Source organism: Typopeltis vanoorti, chromosome 2 (assembly GCF_054136105.1).
Source record: "Typopeltis vanoorti isolate ZY-2024b chromosome 2, IOZ_Tvanoo_1.0, whole genome shotgun sequence".
In the NCBI taxonomy this organism is placed as follows: Eukaryota; Metazoa; Arthropoda; class Arachnida; order Uropygi; family Thelyphonidae; genus Typopeltis; species Typopeltis vanoorti.
In genome coordinates, this window is record NC_143550.1 from 151,794,182 (window position 1) to 151,813,356 (window position 19,175).

Genomic DNA, 19,175 nt, shown 5'->3' on the forward strand with positions numbered 1-19,175 from the left:
GAAATTCAGAAAAACAACAAAACAGTGCTTTCCAGTTTTTTATATTCCAATACATTTCGCCAACCTCTTCATCTTATGAAGGAAAACCATTATGTGATCTTTGTGACTGTTAATAACGAATTTCCACCATACTCTTCCGATTATTAAATATATTTTTGGTTAGTTATCTCAAGGGATTAAAGTTGAACTGCGAAAATTGAGTTCATTTATAGTGTTAATAAGTATCAACTTGTAAATTTCCCCTTTTTATTCACTGGAAAGAATTTAAATGAAACGATGAAAACGACTAAAATTATATAAATCATGGCAACTAGCTATCGTCAGTTTAACAGAAAATAAAATTGCTTCTGGTGAAACAAGAATTATTTTGAACTTAAAGAAATTTGAACACAACTGTAATCCGGTAGGGTCCATTGAAGACGGGGCTGATCCCTTTGTGAATAAAAACAGAAAAGGAAAAAACATCCTAAATTATGTATGAAAGAAATGATACCAAACAGCCCTGTTGTAAGATATTATTGCAAGATATATTATTGTCAGTAAAAACAATAAACTAAAGTTGAACATATTAACTTTAATAATTCGCATAAATCGAAGTGGATCATTAACAATTCCAGCCGACAGCTTCGTTTGAGTTTCAGCGTGGAAATCGTAGACAGCATTCGATTAATGAGAAAAATATTTCTGCCAAGTTCGGCGGAAGTTAAAGAGAGTTTTAACGCATTCAACAAACTTTTATCTGCCCTCAGAGAGATTCTCACATAGCATAACAGTAACTCATAAATTGTAAATAACTGAAATAACATTGAAATGATTTTCCAAACTAAAAATGAGATTTCATTTTCTGATGGCAAATAAGATTGCCCTTGCGTGTGAATTCAAACGAGCACGTGTTACAGCGAAAACTTTCCCGCACTGCCTTGTGTGTTTCCGTATGCTGTTTAAGATGAGAAGCTCTGGAAAAGTCTCTGTGGCAAACCTTGCAACGGAAAAGGTCTTTCTTCACATGCCACTTCAAGTGCCATTTGAGGGTTTGCTTGCGCGAATACCTTCGGTAACAAATTTCACAGCGAAAATTCTTCTTCTTTGGGAGTGCCTTCTGGTGAGCAGCGGGTTCTTGTGCAGCATTTTGATGTACCGAATCGGAATCTAAAAAAAATCATGATAACGATAACGTTTTATTTTTTTATAAAACAAGATACCGTAATGGCGAATATAATACATATAAATAAAAATTTACTAATTAGGCGTAGTAATCTAATCTTTTAAATAATGATTAGAGAAATGTAATGCCTTTGCACGAATTCTATCGGTTAGCCATAGTGTTGCATCGCTGATTAAAACCACGCTACCGGCCAAGACGTTTAGAGACGTCAAAATTATCATGGTTGCGAAATGCATATTAAAATTGTAATACCATTGATATTACATTGAATATATATGATGGATACGGAGCGTATGAGGATGCGTATTTGATCCAGAATGGCCGGTAATGTGGTTAAGCAGGATGTCATTCAGCATTTTTTTAAATATTCGTAATCAAAATTTTCATTTAACTTTCCTTGTAGATTTTCTCAGTGTCAGTTTGTTAAGAGGCAATTTTGACTGCGAAACTTGCTAGCAATAAGTAGGTATAGTCACTGTTGATCAATCTTCTTATGCTGTCGAAAATCCACTTCAAAATCCACTTCCAAATCCACTTCAAAACAGAGAAACTTTAAATTTCACTTTACAAAATAAATAAATAAAATAAAATTCTGAAACTAAACCAAATCGACTGGTATTTCAAAAATAAGTGATCAGTATGTTGTCCCTGAAAAAGCAATGCTCAAACAGGACTAAATAGGTGAATTATAATTTACGTCATCTGCCTACTCATTCCACCACGGGATGGCATCAAGAACACTATTATGACTGACACTATGTCATGTACAGATGTGTGCAGGGTTCATTTCTGTATATTAAGGGTGGGCGCAAATAGAAATTCCTTGCCAGTTCATAGAATTGTCAGGAGTAAACATTCTTTCACGATAACAGATTTGCTGTAATGCCAAAATGACAAATGTACGGTTCGATCAACTTCACAGTGCATGTTTTCCTAGTAGCGATTTTTAACTCTTTGGAAAACCGAGAGACTCGTTGAGAAGCTATTTCCAATTGGACGGAGATATATTGGAAGAAATCACTCTCAAAAATCTATGACATGGAAAAAAAGAGTGACAGATTTTTGAGAGTGATTTCTTCCACATCAGGATAGTTGCGTTTTTTGCAGCGCTGAGTCTGGAACCATTGGAGTCATTTCTAACTCTTTTGTTTTGAGAAAAAATAAGTTCCAGCTGTGCATTCTTCCTCCTGTAATATCTATAGACGCCGGTACACATTTGTATTCAAGATTTCATATTTATTACCAACCCCATGTTTTCTAGTTAATTCTGTTCCATGTCTAGAGCCATGATGATACGGCACCCGTTCGAAGCTTTCTCGCATTTTTAAAGCTGTCTTAAGCAGTGGAAAGAAATTTCACCAAGTGATAACGAAGTATTAGGTATCTGATTTAACAACATTATGATTACAAATTGCCGTAATTAAAAAATAAGAAAGATAGACGCTCAAACGGTCATCATTTAGGTGTTTGTTTTGTATATAGATTCATTGTCAAGTTCGATTTTTGTTTTGTGCCATAACAAAAAACATAACTTTAGAACCAATCTATATATAGGTTATCAAGTCATAAGTTAATTAAACCATATATAAAGAATAAAATGACTAATGAATCATGAAATAGATAAATACCATATATGTCGGTATATAAGAGGAATCTCAAATACTATAGAAAACCCCTCGAAATTGATCGTTTTATACAGCGAGTATAAAAAGGAAAAGCTTAATTTCTTGGATGAACATTAGGTAGTTAAAATATATCGTTTTATAAGAAAATAGGCAGTTTTTATAAACAAATCAGATCAGTATTTTGTTACATAAATTTATTTAAAATATTACAATAGATGTAAGTCTAAAAAAACAATAATTATTAACCTCAATTTTCATGTTAATTTTCTGCATCTGTTGAAATAGTTCTTCAGATTCATTGTTTAAATGATCGTCATATGGATACCAATTCGAATCCGGTGAATTCATTTCGTTTTCATCATCATCAATAGTGTCCCACAACAGATCATTTTCCGTCCATTCATAAGATTAGAAATACCACACTTTTTTAAATGATTTTATTAGTCCCTACTTTTACTTTATTCCATGCTTTGATGACAAAATTGCACAACATGTCAAGAGATGCAGCGCCCATATATCCACCGTTCGTAAATGATTTTTCATCAGTCAACATCCAATTATTCCACTCTTCTCGCATGTGATCTTTAAATGGTTTGTTTAAGCAGACGTCTAGTGGTTGTAATATGGAAGTTAAACCACCTGGTATAACAGCAACTTTTGTGTTATTTTTTTCTAGAAGACTTTTAGTGTTCTCAGTTAAATGACTATGAAGCATATCCCATACTAATAAACTACGTTTCTTCATTATATCGCCTGGTCGCGTGTTCCACTCATTATTTATCCATAATTTCACACCATTTTTAAAAATGTTTAAAATTAACCGATATAACAATACCTAACGTTAATACTAGAAAGAAGAAATGGGAGGGGGTGGTCGTCTTATACAACCGACATAAGCTTAAAACCTAAAAATAGCCTAAAATTTAGGCCTCGTCTTATACGCCGATATATACGGTAATTCTTACAACTTACCATGTGATATCCTCTGATGGCGTTGCAGCGTGGAATTCGTTATAAATTCTTTATCGCACGTGCCACAACGAAACATTTCTTTGAATCTTTCGTGTATTTTCATGTGGGTCTTTAGGTAACTGGCAGTGAACAAATCTCGGTGACAAACTTTGCACGAAAATACTTCTCTATCACCCTGATGCAGTTTGGTGTGTTGATTTAGATTGCTCTTGTTGATGTAAAGTCGTTGGCAGACATCACAGCGATATTTTGCCCAAGGCTTCTGCCGACAGTGAAATGGGCTGTAATGCTTCCTGAAGACAACGAAACCTGATCCTGATAAAAAGGGAAAAAAAATTCTTAGCTTTCTGAAGACAAGGAACCTGATCCTGAAAATAAAATCGATAATAAAACGATTGTAATCCATTTGTTTGCAACTCCAGAAAATACTTTTACTTCCTTAAGTCTACTATACTACTTAAAGGATCCTTCGACAGTGTACAAGATTCCCATCTGCTTCTTACCACAAAAATTAGCTGACATTTACTCTAATATTCATCAGTAAAGGAGAAAAATATAAAATATATTCACCTACGATAAAACCTCCTACTCTGAGATATCGATAATTCCTTGCTTTAATCTAATTAATAAAAACCTAAATATTTCTGAAAGCGTATGATTGAACCCATTAACAGTTGTATCTTCGTGAATTACCTGAAAAAGAATGCACTGAATTCCAATATTACTTGCCTCCACTATTGGGAAACCACTTGTGCAACCAACCGGAAAAAGGTTTATAAGAAATTATAGAAATCCTTAATTTAAACATAAAAGTTAGTATAAATTAGATTATTGTAGTGAAAACATTATCGTTCGGTCAACAATTCCACATCTGACTCAAGAGATGAACTTTGACATTCAACAACTGCATGACAATTTGTCTTACGGTAAGCAACCATGGTATACTATTAAGATATATTATATTTTTATTTTTATTCCAATGGCAATCCCATTCGACTATTCCACCCATTTTAAAATGATCATATAAATGCACTCAGCTGTTATTTAATAGTTCATCATTCTTTCATTTTTTTCAGATCAGTCCCACTAAATATGTTCTCAAATAACAACGCTACCAACTTGTGAAAACGAAACCTGCACTGATATGCAAACAAGATTTTCATAGCATACACAATAACGTGGCATTTATCAGTGGATTGGATATGTCCATTGGAACAGAAATTTAAGCATGTTGAACATCCCCTCTTCTATGGAATGACATTTTTTAATATGTTTGACAGTTCGTGTCAAATAAAGAAAACATATTTTAGCAAGTTATAAGTATATCATACCATTTACTGAAGCTGTTAGAAAAGGCTCACCATTAAGAAACAGAGAAATTAAAGAACAGTGAAAATGGAAATCCGAAAAATAAGTATCTCTCTTCTAGAGTTCGCATAAAAGAATTCTTTAAAATGAATATCATTTGGAAGGAAGGAATAAACGTGCCTGATGATAAGTGCAGATTATAATGGTAATTTACCTACATCGTATCTATGAAACTTATTGGTACGATGCCCATCCACGATACTAATTCATTAACTTCTCATGCATTCGCACCGTGGATGGACTAAGGGTAATCTAATCTGCAAACACGACACCCAACATCGAACTTTTTTCAAGCCTTCAGTAGGTTGGGGGGGGGGGTCACACAACAGGCGACAATCGTGCTGTTCCAGCAACACAAAAATCCTTACCACAGTCAGATTCAAAGCTAATGAAGTGAGAGAGGGAGAGGAAATGTCCACTTGGCCAACCAAGATGCCAAATGAACTGAGATATTCATCCGCTGGCTCGGATTCCCGTGTATTCATTAGACAAACCAAAAGAGTGAAAGACAGCGATTGTCATTTATTGCATCTAATAGAAACTTTTTCTTATCATGTGAATAAAGAGAATCTTAATTTTTTCTAAATTTCCATCTTCCGTTCTTTCTTCAGTCGCTTTGTGGTGTCAAAGATGAATGTCGCAAACAAGGAATGAAAACATTTCTTCTCGGTGCACTCATCTTCGTTCCTGAAATTAACCAAATACAAAAAAAAAAAAAAAAACAATAATAAAAATAATAGCATTGAAAATTTTAAGATGATGATTAGGTTGGCTTCCGAGATGTTTCTCGCGTTACAATTCACTTGCAACAAAGAATGTCTCTTCTACTCCGCTTAGTGCTTTGCCTCGTGTGCAATTATCTTGGAACTATGTAGAGCTTTCTCAACTGAGGAACGGAGCGTCTCTGGCTTTCTCCTTCTGTGAAGTTAACTCTGCGAGACTCTCTTCTGTTTCCGTATGCTGTGCTGTAATGGCCTGAAGCGGATCGCAGGATGATAAACGTGGTCGCGTCCAGCACGCCTTTTCTTGACTGCTTCTGTTGAAGATAGAACTGGACTGAAGTTCGAACCTCAAAAGTAGAACCTGAAAATAAAACAACATTAGTTAACGACAGTACAAGTTATATAACGATAGTATAGTATATGACGATAGAATTCAAACTGACTTTAAAGGATTTGTGTTGATTTTCATAAATGAAAAGTATCTTCTATACGTGCAGTGACCATATTATTTTGGAGAAAATAAAGGACAAATCAGAAATTGTTTCTAATAAAAAAAAAGAAAGTTGCGTTTGTTTCACTAAAACTAAAAAGATTTATAACATTTATTATAAAATATAAGAGTATACATAGCATTTTAAACAATCATATTACTACTTAAAAAATTAATTTTGATACTTTTCACAAGAATGAACTTTTTTTAATAAATCAGGTTTGTGTTTTGCAAATTCATAAAACCGTATGCTGGCAGGACTCGTCATTGTTCGCTCTTTTCGCTGGTGACACAACTTTACAACATGTACATGAACAACACAGCCATATATGCCACACGGCTAGCGAGTGCCGGTGGAATTAACGCGGAAGCGCACTCTATTCCACTCCTCTACATACATCTCGCCGTCTCCCCTACTACTTAATTCTCTAACTACACACAGCAACGCTACTGCAATCTAACCCCTATCACTAACAACAGCATATATTTGTCTGTAAATTGTACCGCGTACAGGTACAATTTACAGACAAATATGAATAAAAAACCCGAGTGTCTGTTAGGAAAAACCCTGCTATTTTTGTATGAGATCGACTAAGTCGCCTTCATGAGGGTTTTCTTCAATTGAAAAAAAAAAAAAAAAACATATAAAGATTCCTATCGTCACGACGTGAATCGAACTCAGGTCTTTTCAATAAAAGGGGACGTCGTTCTTCCAGTTGCGCTACGAAGGTGCAATTATGTTATTATTATGTTAGCCAAAATACTGTTCATCGATTTGAGCTAAGTGTGCATGGCTGGAAGTTGGCAAGGAGAACTTTCAATTTGTAATCACGAATTCGTGCTTGGAAAGGCACGGAAGCGAGCAGGGCAACAATACAATCCCCCCTCTGATAAGTCCTGCTTTAATTTGTTTTTAACGAGCGTGAATTTCGTCCAAGAAAGAGATGCGAGTCACATAGACCCTTAGTTCATTAATGCCGAAGGTAGATTTGGGTTTATTTATTTACTTTAATATTATATTTATCAGTTGTATTTGATGAGAAGTGAATAAAGGCTCTGAAACTACACGGCAATCATAACTTTAATAAGAAATTCAAGTGTAGGTGTCATTACAACGTGGAATCTAAACATTTCCAGTATCGAGAGTAATTCAACTACGAACTTAATGAAGGACTGAAAAGGAAAAGAAAATAATTTTTGCATTCCTTTCGGAATGTCGGTACTAAAGTTCATACACAACTTTAAATGAATATCTCTTTTTATCAAGTGGAATAATTTTTTTTAATTTAAGTAATCAACCTTTATGAAATCTTAATGTTCTTAACTTAGTGGTGAAATTTTGATACTTATTAGCTTTGGTATTCATCCGAAAAACGCAGTTTACAGTGATCAGAGATTCTATTCATAGGCAATTTCGACAGTTCGACAGACTGTGAATTCTGTTAATTGAATATATTATTAATAATAATAATAATAATAATAATAATAATAATAATAATAATAATAATAATAATACACTTTTCTGTTAATTTTGACATCGACATAGTCCCATTTCAATCAAAATGAGACGTCTCAACAGATTTCAGTGGAGATTTAAATTCAAAATTTCGTGAACTTCTGTCAAGACAGAGCTGTTTATACTTTGTATTCCTTCTAAATGTTGCCACTAGAAATTGTTCCTCTTCATTTTATTATTATGACGTCACACCTCCAAGGAGTCCAAAGAATTAATCGAGGAAGGGCGCTCTACTGTTCTCCGCTACTGATCGGATTTACAATTGAGATGGTTTCAGATCTCTGGCGGGCTATCGCCTCTAGGAACAAGGTCATCGCGTTTGAAATGCCTCATCATCTAAGGACTCACGTAAAATAATCTTTACTTGTATTAATAATATATTCCGACATGCACGTGCACGTTGTCATGCCGATTAATGTTTACTACCAAGCCTTCTCTGTGGTAAGGTATCGAAAAAGTAATCGATATTGAATACTAAATTTAATCTAAATTAAAACGTTTACTCTCCTCCTTTTTCTGAAAACCGTTCACAAATAATCGAAAAGGACGACTGTGATTCTCAAACTAGATTTAATCTGAAATCGGAAGATTTTAATTCTGAAATTGGAATTGAACTGAGTTTGGAAGATTTTGAAATTTACATTGGTACTGCTAACGGAACGCTAGCAGTACCAATAAGAAAACTATATCTCAAAAAAACGTTAGAAATGTTTAATAAAAAGAACAGTTTAAAAAAGTTATCAATATATCAATATTTTAAAAATTCATATATTCTACTCAATAATAAAAGTAAATACATAAGCACGATGAACTCGAAAAAAATTAAATGCAACTCATAATATTCAAACAATAACTAAAAAAGGAAACTCTTAGCAGTCTTTGTTCTGTTTTCTTATCTATCAGTTCAAAGATGCTTTCTGATGAGATGACGAACAAGACTGCTCTTCATTGTATATTCACGCAAGCACGTGTTACAGCGAAATTTTTCTCGTACATCCAGGTGTATTGCTGCATGTCGTGTGAGGTTTGCAGCAGTCGAGAAATCTTTCTGGTAAATTTTGCAGCGGAAAAGATCTTTCTTCACGTGCAGCTCCAGGTGGTGTTTGAGCAGATACTTCGTTGAATATCTTCGAGGACAAATTTCGCAACGAAATACCGCTTTTGACCTCTGCTTGGAATCAGATGTTCCGTGAGCCATTCCTTGAAGTACAAAATGAAAACCAAAAGTGAGACATGATCACGTCATAAACAACGTGCTTACAAGCAAGTTTGTTTTCAAAGGATAAGAAGGGGAAACATATTTCATCAATAATTTTATGAAAAAATATTAATTTAATGTAAACATAATTGAACCATTTAAATTTCAACACAAAGTGCTACTTTTAGCTGATCGAGTTCATTGCACAAGAAACCGAAAAAATATCTATATATATTTAATATATATATATATATATATATATAGATAATTAATCGCCTACTTACAAAATTATCATCAATCCTTTCTCAAAAAACAAAAACAAACAATCATTGCCAGTTTTTTGAGAGCAGGAGGTAAATGAAAATGGGATTTTCTCAAGTTTCTTCATAATTTAAACAAAACCTTAAGAATTATTGGCTATGGTATTTCAGCTGATCATAAGGTTGGACATAGCTGAGAATTGCAGAAAGAAAAGCAAACTAGTGAAAGAAACTATTAAAGACACACTGTGATCGATATACACATTGAGTTTCTTCTTTTATAATATCTGATGTGAAGATCAAATTGAACACCAGTCGACAACATCAATTACGATCTTCACATAAAATCATGTAAAAAAGATGTCAGGAAGTATTCTGCGCTTATTGGTATGAAGTTTAGAGAATGCTGAATGTTAAACGGTAGTCCAGGTGGAAAAAATGAAATTTGTAACAACAGTTCCAGAAATTCTAAGAAAGCATAATTTTTTAAAATCAAAACTTTATATCAAATGTTGGGTATATATTCATGTGAACTTCAAAGTAACAAGCAGTAGATCAAACTTTGTGTGAAACTTTGCAACGCAAAAATTTCATCCATTCAGCTTAGAAAGTTGCCTGAGTTGTCGAATGTTGTCTTACTTTTGGATGCGCGGTGACCAATTTCGTAGTGAAAATATTTTCTCCTTTTGAATGTCACAACGTGTAGTTCCTCTTCTGTAGAGGCAGGCCTGATTGAATAAAGGACTGGAAATTGGGGGAGGCAGTGACAGTTATTTGGAGAAATATTTCATTGTAGAAATCTTCTTTTCTTGGTTATGAGCAATTTCATATAGATTTGTTCGCTTGATTTATATAAAGGAATTCAAGAATTCATTTTTATTACCGTCTACTGTTTATACATATTTTTACATTGTAGAATCGATTGAACGTAAATCGAAAACGTTCAAAAATCTTAATATCTAAAGTAATCTCATCACTGTCTGAACTGCTAAAAGAAGCGAAACTCGCGATCCCAGGAAATAATTCCCCTTCTTCTTCTTCTTTATAAATTCATACTAAAGGTTCCACAAGTGTTGGTGAAGGATGCATTCAGTGTAGAAAAATTGACGACACGCCTCTGGTTGGAATACATTATCCGAATCCTGGAGTACAAAGCTGAAAAGTAATCATACTTTGCTTGAATTTATCATTCACACAATCGTTTTATGTTTTTCTTCATATAAAGAAAGTTTGTATTATGTTAATAAACGCATGTCGCTTTCGTTATGAAATTCAGTGTCTGAAATTTCTTCATTACGATTGTTCTAAAACGGTGTACTTTTAAAACCTGTTGCAACATTCAAAATACTTTTGACCCATTTAATATGTCTAAAAGTTTTAATTTTAAAAATAACTTTCTTATCTAATTTATAAAAAATATCTTGAAAAAAAAACCTCAGAAAATAATATAATAATTAAACTCAATGTTTGAATTAAATAAAAATATTTAAATGTTACTGAATGGTGTTTTAGTTCGTTTTTTAAGTTTTCCCACGTGTATACATGCACTTCGTGGGATGGCTTCAATATAGGTTTACACTTTTTAGTTTCATTTTAAAACAAGGGGTGTCACAAAATTATTTCCGCACGATATGTTACCTATCGATATATATAATACATATAACGAACCTAGTGTTCAGGAAAGATCAACTGAACAGCATATAAAAATATTTATTTAGTTTTTTCGACGAATGTTTGTGCTCTGTAACTGACCAACCACTTTTTACCACTGAAAGTTGCTGAACTTTCACAGAAATCAATGATGATTATTCCATATGTTACAGGGCGTTGTTCAGATTACAGAGGGATTTCTTAATGTTATCTACGGACTTCTTAAGAGGAAGGAAACACGATGAGTAGTCTTTCGCATTATGTTGTGGGTACAATATGAGGATTAACTATTACTAGAAGATGAACCCTTATTTTGCTGATAACATAGACCAGGTCTTCAGTTTCAGCTCTTTAAGTGGGAAAAACATTTTTTCAGTTAGGGAGAGGAGGTAAATGAACTTCATTACCACTATGGGACGAAAACATATTTGCGAAAATTCAGGAAAATACGGAATTAAATTTATAGGAAAAAGAGGTATTTTCTTCTTAAACTAATGATTTAATCCTAGGCTCTTTTGACTAATCTTAAACTCTGAGAAATGCTTTAAAGAATTTACCATTCCCATGCTTCGTTTTCTATTAACCATCGTTTTTTCCTGCATGAAATTTCAAATGTGTTAACTGGGAATCATATAATTCATTACGTTACGACATATGGGATCACTCATGACATTACTTTTAATGGTCGGTAATACCTGTAATAAAATTGCGCATGCTGGCCACGTCTTGAAGTAATATTTTATAAATTAATTTTTTTTTAAAGAAATACTCTAATTGGGTAATACTGAAGCATTACAAAAACATTACAAAATTTATTTAAGAAATACTGGTTAACCTATATAAATTAAACACAATTAATTAAAACAAAAGTAAATGAAAAACTAACATCCAGAACGTCTGTAGCCAATCCTGAATATGCTAATAGAAAATTATTTAGATTCGCACTTGGTAGAAAAATCCTTTGGTATAAAAGAAAGACGTTTTCTGCCTATGACACAACATTAACAAGATAAAACGGATTGGGGAGAGAAAGCGTATCATGTGTGTTACGTCTTTGTTTTATACACGAGTCTTATTTCATTCCCGATTAACCTCGTAGCCTCCATACAATTAACAAATCTGCAGCTCGGTTTGCCATCGAGAAGAAATAGTGACTAACGGGTTTCATTTTATTCTGAACACTACGCACAATTTAATATGTATATAAAATCAACCAGAATTACAGTCATTAAACTGATTTTTTAATTATTTGATATCAACACTCTACGAACATATCCCGATCCATTTGCTCTGTAAAAAGACATTTTATTATAAGAATTCGAGAATCAAAATATTCTGGACAGAATTTATCCGTAGGCCTCACAGAGTAAGTGGAAGACAATTACCCTCATGATTTTTGTGATTATTTCTGCAGGAATGTTCTTGAATATATAGTGCTTACTCAATATGTCTTTAATGAACAGTGCCTCTGAGCAATATGTTTGGATGTAATTTAGTAGAGAGATGAAATTGGGAAATATAATTACTAGCTTCACGTGCTAATTATGATGAGAGAATATAGGAAAGTAAGATGAATATGAAATTATAAAAGTATTTTGATCTGTAATGTGGATAAAAATGTGGAAAAAATGTGGGAGCAATGAAGAAATCATATTCTTAGTATGGTTAGAAATCATTGATTAGGAGTATATTTATTCCAAACCCGCAGATCAGCTCGTTCCTTCACATGTGAATCAAGTTTTCACTTTTCGAGTAGGCTGCGTCAGAATATGCTGAGGAATATCCTCTAATGCTTGAACTCTCTCTACTGTCTTTGACAATTTTTGTATATTGGTGGAGTCACCCGTCCGAATTCATCACACACACACACATCTCCGAGGAGGATGGAAGGATACGTTCATATACTTCGGTCATTCTACGATTTAGTAACTTTTATTCCAAGCAGTCTTCCCGTGATCCGGTATGTGTTAGGACAGCAAAGAATTGGCAGATTAGAACTTTTCAAACATTTCTGTGATTTCCAGAGTTGGCCGATCGCTAGTATGAGTAATTAGGGTATTTCTGTCACCGAAAAACTCGTATTTATAGCGAAGAAAATCGGTCGTAGAACTCACACTATTTCAGGTAATAATAAATAGTGTTAAGAGTTAGTAAACAGAGATGGTGGCAGTTGTCTTGCTATATTCTTTCTCTCCCTCTATTCCTGAAAACTTTTGATTGATTCAGAGCTTAGGCTCCCTATCGGAGGAGGCTTCCTTAATTTAAGCAGACGGGGACACTTCTGACGTGATATGTTCAAACATGTCCCCTCAGAAGAGCTCTTCTGTTCCACAGCTGTTTTGCCTGAGGAGGACCGGTGATGTTGTTTCGGTGAGGTGTTCGTTGAGAAGCAGTGATTCTTGGTTGTGTGTTGGGGGATGAAGAGGGAGTGGAAAAAAAGAGAGGTACGTGTTCGTTGTCTCCTCCGGATGTTTCATCGGTTGTGTGTTAATATCATCAACAATCACGTGACATTTATCAGCGCGAATATCCAATGGAATTCGATTAATGCATACTCTAGGGAGTGGCTATTTTAGAAGGAATAAATTTTGTATCCATTAAACATCTTGAATTTTGCGGATTTTTCCCGTTTTTAGACATTAAATAGAGGAACCTCACTTCACGCGAAATAAAACACATTTTTATACGCTCTAATTATAACATTTTAATTAAACGATTACAAAAAGGTTAATAAATAACAAAAACGGAACACCGGATATAACCATCCTATGTAAGAAACCAAAAACAGTTCAATAAAAAATAATGTGATTTGGAATAAAGGGTCAGTAGGAGATGTTATTACTTTATGTTCCCCCGATCCTTGGAAAAGTATACACATCGAATGCATTAGTACTCTAGGCAAACTCACGGTTAACTAATACGAAGACTCTTAAAAAATCGAATATAGAACTTTTCCAATCCATTTCAAGACTGCAATCGGTTGAGCAGTGACAAAAATCTCACAACGAGACGACGAAAATCAACAGATCATCACGCAGTTCACAAACTTCCATTCCACAACGGGATTCAGCTTATAACAGTGAGACGTCCATTCAACCAAGTGAATGTTTCACACCAGTCAGCATGAGACAACCTGCTCCAGGAAGCTTCATTTAACCTCCAGCAGCTAGGAGGGTAAATGAAGAGCGATGCTCACTATGTAATCCTTTATAACACCACCGCAATAATTACATTTCGTTCGTGGAATACTCCAACAAACGCCAATCAAATGAACTTCGATTATTCTTCCGATCAGCGTAGTTTTATTCTCGAAGTTTCTTCCTCGACTTCAACACCGCTTTAGCGAGGAAGGGAAGACTGAAAAATAAGAACAGACAAAGAATAATTTTATATTTCTTTTTCGTTTTTGTTCTTAACTTTGTTTGTATGTATGCATTTGGATTACATAAATATAAACAACATAATAACTCAAAGAAAAATATTAATATTCTAGGTTTTAACATAATATTTTTGATGGCTCCGGAGACTTTTCCTTATTAATAGATCTCTTTTAGAAGAAAATATTTGTCTTCCCTCCTTCTCTGACGAATTCCTTTCGAAGTAAGATCATCTTTGCTGGACCAGGCGAATCTCACTGAAGTCAAGTTTGCCAATGAATTTTTGTTCCTCTTGTACGTTTCTCTGGTTATTTTAGGGTTCTTTACGATGACATGAATGGTTCTTTCTAAATGGTTCTCGAGGGATTCTACTGGAGATGACATAGACTGAATTTGGCAGTCGAAGACAGAAACCTGAAAGTTAAATAAGATTACTGAGAACATTAAGGAAAATATGCTTATACATAATTTAATTTCTGCTAGTTTCAACAAAGAAAAATGTGCTCCATTGATGGATTACATATTTTTAACACAAGTTCTGCACGCCACGCATGCGTGGTGTGCCATTACTTTCCAACAACAGTTCAAACATAAATGTTTGATGCAACTGTTGATGCAAACATTGAGTAAAAAGTCTATGCGCACCAATTCTGCTTCTGGTTTTATCGTTATACGAAATAAGAATTTAAAACGAAAGAAAAATCTTTCAGGTGGGCTATCAGTAATATCGAGAGTTTCTACATGAAAATAGAAACTTTACATGGACCAAACTCAATGCAGATTCATAATGCTTCACGTGTAAGTGCTGGGATTGTTGTGTGGATTGGAGGAGCGTGTCCTGTGCGAATCTCTCTCATTGCGGCTCAGTGAATGTTTGACAAGCATTATGTACATAGATTTGTACATAATTTTTCAACATTTTTTATTCTGCCATAATTGCCTTCTACACTCGCCCGTAATGTCCTAAACTATATATATATATATATATATACCCCTTTTGCGTTATGTTAGCCAATGTATTAAATATAAGGGACACTCCTAAACAAAACCAAAATAGCTAAAATAGCCGTTATTAACGGCTAAAATAGCCGTTAATTATATTAATAGTGTTTTAGAGGAGTAGCATGGGAATTTCCCAGAAGTTATACTTAATTCAAATAGATTTGTTTTTCATAATTTTGACAAAGTCTGAAAAACGTCTGACAAACGTGTTTTTATTATTATTATTATTATTATTATTATTATTATTATTATTATTATTATTATTATTATTATTATCATTATCATTATTATTATTATTATTATTATTATTATTATTATTATTATTATTATTATTATTATTATTATTATTATTATTATTATTATTATTATTATTATTATTACCTCCTCATAAATGGTCTCCCAGAAATAGCTACGGAACCTCTAAGAGACACTGTAATACAACTAAGTCAAAAAATCGGCTCCCCCATTGAACCAAGAGACATCCAGTCAGTGCATCGGTTACCACAAAAAAGGAAAAGAGAAAATAATACCCGTCCTTCTCCCGTCGTAGTGCGACTCACCAACAGCCTAACAAAAACTACACTTATAAAAGCTAGCAGGATTAAAAATCCAGTAGTAAAGGATCTGAAAGGAGACCACGACAACACCCCAATATACTTGTCTGAATACCTTACTCCACACTATCAGAAAATATTCTACCAAACAAGGAAAGTAAAAACAGAAAACAATTACCAGTTTATATGGATAAGAGACAGCAAAATATTCCTTAGAAAGACACAAGACTCAAAACCAATCGAAATAAAATCCGTAGATGACCTCAACAGGCTGACACATTGAAAGGAATATTGACAACCCGTACAGAAGGACCAGCACCCCAACCAACATGAACGCATACCATCAAGCAGACGTAATCACCCCAGAACATGATAATTGCCACATTCTGAAATCAATATCAGAATGGAAACAACTGACAATCCCCAAAAAAGGACTATCTATTCTCCACATCAACATCAGAAGCATTCAAAAATACTGGCTGACCCTGAAAGCTTATCTGAAGGAAGATATAGATGAAATAGACATTTTAATACTGACTGAAGTATCTACGACAAACGAAGAGGCATCCTCCTACCAAATGCCACACTTCCAACAACACAAACACTGTAGACAAACAAAATGAGGCGGTGGTATAATAATATTTACCAAACATAAACTAGAAGTAACAGAAATAAACTATAAATTAGAATACGCAGAAAACATATGCATCGAAATTAAAAACATCAAACAAGAAAACTCCCTGATATTAAACGCAATATACAGACCACCCAACTTAAGCACCACAAAATTCCTAGAAGAACTAAACAGATGGCTTTCAGCCACGAAAGTAGGCACCTCAAAATACTTGATAATAATAGGAGACATTAATATAAACATTAGAAACATAAATAACAACACAGAACAATACCTAGACCTATTATCGGCATATAACATAACCCCATCCATACAGTCGTATACACGAGAAGAGATAGTCGGAAACATAACAACCTCAACCTGCATTGATCATATAAATATAAGGGCCCCTCCTAACAGCCACACAGCAGCCGTCATAACATGCAAACTAGCAGACCATTATTTCACAGCATTGCTGTTACACACTGAACCAGAACCCATAAAAATCACTGAGACTACAAAACAGTATCATAGCATTGTAAACGAAGCAATAGTGAACGATGAAATCAGAAAAACAGACTGGATGCAGATAGCATCTTTAGACTCTGCTGAAGCTGTATATAATAATCTTAAACTTGCATTTAACAAAATATACAACAAAGCATTAACAAAAATAAAAATACGCCCCCAAACGAAACAAAATCCATGGATAACAGACAACATACTAACAGACATACAAAGAAAAGATGCCCTATGGAAACAACTTAAGAAGTCACCGAACAATATCGCTTTAAAAGCTGAATACAAAAGAAAACGGAATCTCCTAACAACCCAGATTCGAACGGCAAAAAGAAACTATTACAGCAACAAATTAACAACAGCACAGAATGACATAAAGGAAACCTGGCACCTGATTAATGAAATGCTGGACAATATACACAGAACCACTGCCACAGAAACAATAAAACACAGCTTTGCCTGCGACCCCAAATCCCTCAAACAGTTGGCAAACAACTTTAATCAGCACTTCGTGAACTCTGTCCAAAAGCTACAAGAAACAACCTTTCCTCACACATACGAACATTCTCCACTAGGTCCACGAGCAACCTAGTCGATGTGGTTCCCCACAGTAACAAAAGAAGAACTATCACTGGCAATTCAACAAATAAATCCTAACAAAGGACCGGGGATAGACGGAATCAGACCAAAAGACATCAAGAAACATTCAACCGACCTACTTCCAGTTATACAAAAACTGTTAAATAAAATCTTCGAAACGGGACACATACCTGAAACACTGAAGACTGCATTAATCACACCCATACACAAACAGGGAAAAAGAAACATAATAAGTAATTACAGACCTATCGCCACGCTGCCTGTAATCAACCAAATCATGGAGCGCATTGTACATCAGAAACTCTCCACATACGTTTAAAAATTTCAAATCATACCCAAAACACAATATGGCTTTCAAAAAAATAAAGGAACAGCAACACTCCTGGAAGATTTCACAGATCTAATAAACGCTGCATTGGATAAAAACAGAATAACATTAGTGGTATTCATTGACCTAACAAAAGCATTTGACACACTAACACATAAAACCTTGTTAACGAAACTTACCCATATCGGAATTGGAAGTCGTCTACTCCAGTGGTTTAAAGCATACACGAAAAACAGAAAGCACATCACACGAATAGCATCAGCACACAGCCAAGAGGTACATGTAACCTGTGGAGTACCGCAAGGAGCTGTCCTATCTCCCATTCTATTTAACATATACACACACGACATAAGCCAACTCCCCCTAAAAAGTAAAATCTTCCAGTATGCAGACGACACTGCCATAGTATCCATTCACAACATTGCAAAAATCGCTTACAAAAATATGCAACACGACATCAATCAAATCACTAACTGGTTAACCGAAAATGGCATATATATAAACCCTGGAAAAACAAAGCTAATGATATTCAAAAACCCCCAAACCCTGCCCATAGAAACTAAATATCTCACTATCAAACATTCATCCTCCTATACACAAAGTGCAGAACCTAAAATCACAACCATCACACAGGTGAAAACAACACGCTACCTTGGAGTTCACTTCGATGCAGATCAAAGTTGGAATAGCCATACAAACTACCTACATACCAAGCTTAGGATAATAGCAAGCAAACTATACAGATTAAAAGAAATTGCCCCAACCCACATAAAAATACTAATCTATAAAGCATTATGTGAAAACATTTTAAGATATGCAATCACATCATACGCATTCTGTGCAGACTACAGACTTAACAGGCTACAATGGTTGCAAGATAAAATGATAAAACTGATATTCTGGGAACAACCCACTCTTATGCAGGAAGCATGGACAAAACACAAAATATTTAAGGTGAAACACTTACGCCACTACACAGTCATGTTAAAACACTACTACAGCCCAACATATAGAGTAACCAGAACAACATATCAAAGAACAAGACCACAGTCAACAAACTACATAACATATAAGTACAACAATCAGCACGGCAAAGCCACCCGAAACTTCTACGTACCTGACATGATAAACAAACTGCCGTTCGACAACAGAAACCTAGGAACATACAGAGAGCTGAAACAGGCACTATATAAATATTATAGCGAGAATGAAAATT